At 52.8% G+C, this 3,298-nt stretch overlaps 1 non-coding gene across 1 annotated transcript; it reads left to right on the top strand.

Moving 5' to 3' along the window:
* The first annotated feature begins 3,225 nt into the window (after window positions 1-3,225).
* TRNAM-CAU (transfer RNA methionine (anticodon CAU)) lies at window positions 3,226-3,298 on the top strand. The gene has a single exon. It is a non-coding gene; the product is annotated as a tRNA-Met (tRNA).

Raw genomic sequence — 3,298 nt, forward strand, 5'->3', positions numbered from 1 at the left:
ACTGCGGCGGCGGCTCCTCGGCACAGCGTCCCCTGGCGGCCGCCGGGCTCAGCCAATTCTGGGAGCCCGGAGGTCTCTGCGCGAGTCAGGCCCAGGGCAGGATCAGCCTAGCCCCTCCCTCCTCCTCCTCCTCCTCCTCCTCCTCCTCCTCCTCCTCCTCCTCCTCCTCCTCCTCCTCCTCCTCCTCCTCCTCCTCCTCCTCCTCCTCCTCCTCCTCCTCCTCCTCCTCCTCCTCCTCCTCCTCCTCCTCCTCCTCCTCCTCCTCCTCCTCCTCCTCCTCCTCCTCCTCCTCCTCCTCCTCCTCCTCCTCCTCCTCCTCCTCCTCCTCCTCCTCCTCCTCCTCCTCCTCCTCCTCCTCCTCCTCCTCCTCCTCCTCCTCCTCCTCCTCCTCCTCCTCCTCCTCCTCCTCCTCCTCCTCCTCCTCCTCCTCCTCCTCCTCCTCCTCCTCCTCCTCCTCCTCCTCCTCCTCCTCCTCCTCCTCCCCAGCCCCGCTCCTGTCCCTCCTTCTCCTCCTCCTCCTCCCCTCCTTCCTTTCTTCCTCTCCCCCCTCCCTCTCCCCCTCTCCTCCTTTTTCTTCTTTCTAGTTCTAGTTCTAGAACGTCAACATTTAAATAGGTTATAGATTAACATAGTCCAGGTATGTTTTTAGAAAACTGTTCAAAGATGTACAGTGAAAAGTCTTCATCCCAGAAAAACTGTCGGCCAAATGTGTCAAAATGGAGGAACATTCTACGACATGTCCGACTAGTACTCCTCAGAACCGTCAAGGTCATCAAACCCCAGGAAAAGTCTGAGAAATTGTCGCAGCCAGTAAGAACCTAAAGAGACAGGACTATTAAACGTAATATAGTGTCTTGGATGAGGTCCTGGAGCAGAAAAACGGACATCTGGTGAAAACTAAGGAAATCCGAGTCAAGATGGACTTTAGCTAATGCATCAACACTGGTTCGAAATGAACGACCCATACCAACGACCGCAGTTCACAATATGGGAACCTGGGTGCAGGCTTTATGGAGACTCTTATTATCTTTGCAATTATTCTGTGATTCTAAACTTTAAAAAATAAAGTTTATTTTTTAAAAAGAGTCATCTCACACCTTCAACCATACAGTTTCCACCCCTCGGCGTATTAATCACTCATCTGCTTTTTGTGTGCAAATACTGGCAAATCTAAACATCTACCCCGTTCTTCAGAAATAGTCGCATACTCTGTTCTGCACTTGTGTTCTTCGCTCATTTCATATCACATCAAGCGTCCCTTTTTCTTGTTTACAGTCTGGACAGACCGTCATGACTGTGGCCAGTTAGTTCCCTCTGGCACACTTGGGCTGTTTCCTTTTTCTTTTTTTTGCTGTTCAAATAGGACTTCAGGGAATAACCGTGGGAGTGGTGAGTTAATATGTTGGGTAGCTTGCCAGTCGTGGGACTGCTACGCCCGCAACTAGGGCTGTTTGTAATTGTGGTAGACAAGAGCATTGGGATGTAATCCGCACGTCAATCAGCACCTCCTCGGGCCTGCAGATCTGGAAGAAACAGCTGGATCTAGGTGATACTCCCAGTCCGCAGTCCACAGGGGATGGCCCAGCAACCTTACCCGGGAGCCAGCTCTCGGGGTCGCATTCCCGCCGGGGCGTGTGGAGGCGCTCTTCCCCGAGGCCGGCGGAGGTCCTGGGCTTCCCGCCCTAGACCATGGGATGCAGGAGCTTCCTGAGGACAGGTGTCAGTGTCCGGGTCTGGGGTCCCGGGAGTCTGCCCACCTCCAAATCCTCCTTCCTCGCCCCTCGGCCACCGGCTCCGCAGCTCCCAGTCCTTCTCCTGCTGGGAGGTCGAGCAGGCCCCACCCCCATCCACTCCAAGATTCCCTTTCCCAACCCCCAGCACCCCAGCAATCGTGGTGCCTGCTGTCAAGATGATATTTCCTCACCTGCTTGTACTCACACTGCCCTTTGCCCCCGTAATATCCCACAGTATCTCTCAAATTCTAGGTGATTAAAAAAATTCCTCCCGCAATATTTTCTAAGGAAAAACTTCAGACAAACGGAAAAGTTGAGAGTTGTGCGGCGAATATCCGCACACCCACCTAGGTCCACACGAACCTCTCCCCGCTCTCGGTCCTTCCGTCCGCCTGTCCATCACTCGTCCCTTCCCCGGGACCTACCCAGATCCGCGGGCGTCCGCACAGCGCCCCCAGGCGTCCCCGCGCCCCGCCTCGCCCAGAGTTCTGTCCTAATTTCCTTTTTATAAGGTGAAATTTACATTCGGAGAAACATACAAATCCTCAGTGTGCCACAGTCTGGCTGATTTGAGACAGTAAGTGGAGGAGTCTTTTTAATTATAGCAGTTACGTATTTACCTGAACATGTGTTAGGGAACATGTGACTCTAAAACTGTTTAAAAAATAAAGTTTAAAAAAACCCCTACCCGTTTTCCATTTATGATAGGGGCACGAAGTTTCCTTCAGCAATAATGTAGGTAAACGAGCTTATATAAAGAGCTGGGAGGAAAGGCAGGGGAGCCAAATGGAAAGGAGGAGGGGGCTTTCCAGTTAACATGTTATCGCTTCCACCGTTATTCCCTGAAGCCGGATTTGAACAGCAAAAAGGAAAAAAGAAAAAAAACATCAGAACCAGCTCAAGTGTGCAACAGGGCACTGGTGGTCTGTCGGAGGTATAAGCAAGAAAAAGACTGCGGACTGCGTCCCGGAGCCCGGCGGTTTCTGCGAAGCGCAGCCTCAGCCGAGGAGCTGGAGGGCGGCGGTGGAACCCCGGGCGCCGGGAGGAGGCGGGGACTGGCGGGATCTGGGGTGTGCGGTGGGGGCCGGAACAGCGTGTGTGTGTGTGTGTGTTTTTCAATCTTTATGTATTTTCGCCCAACTCCTCGAACCTGGGTTTGTTCCTGTGAACGCAGCATCCCGCACAGGGCCGAGACCATATTAGGTGCCTAATAAATGTTTCATGAGATCACGAGTGTGCAAACGGTTTGTATGAACTATATAAAAATAAGGGTTCACAACAATAGCAGGAAAAATAATCCCCCTCTTCGTGTCGCCGCTATCCAGTGAACGGTGTTTGTTAACTGACAAACGCGACAGGCGGAAGGCGTAGCGGAACTAGAATTCCGAAGGTTCTGGGCAGGATTTACAGCAGCAATAGCAGTAAAACTGATCATGCGCAGCAGGCCTGTCGCATAGCCTCATTAGGTCCCGTCCGGAAGCGTTTACTAGGTGCCTCGTTAGCGCAGTAGGTAGCGCGTCAGTCTCATAATCTGAAGGTCGTGAGTTCGATCCTCACACGGGGCA

Source organism: Callithrix jacchus, chromosome 16 (assembly GCF_049354715.1).
Source record: "Callithrix jacchus isolate 240 chromosome 16, calJac240_pri, whole genome shotgun sequence".
Taxonomy (NCBI): domain Eukaryota; kingdom Metazoa; phylum Chordata; class Mammalia; order Primates; family Cebidae; genus Callithrix; species Callithrix jacchus.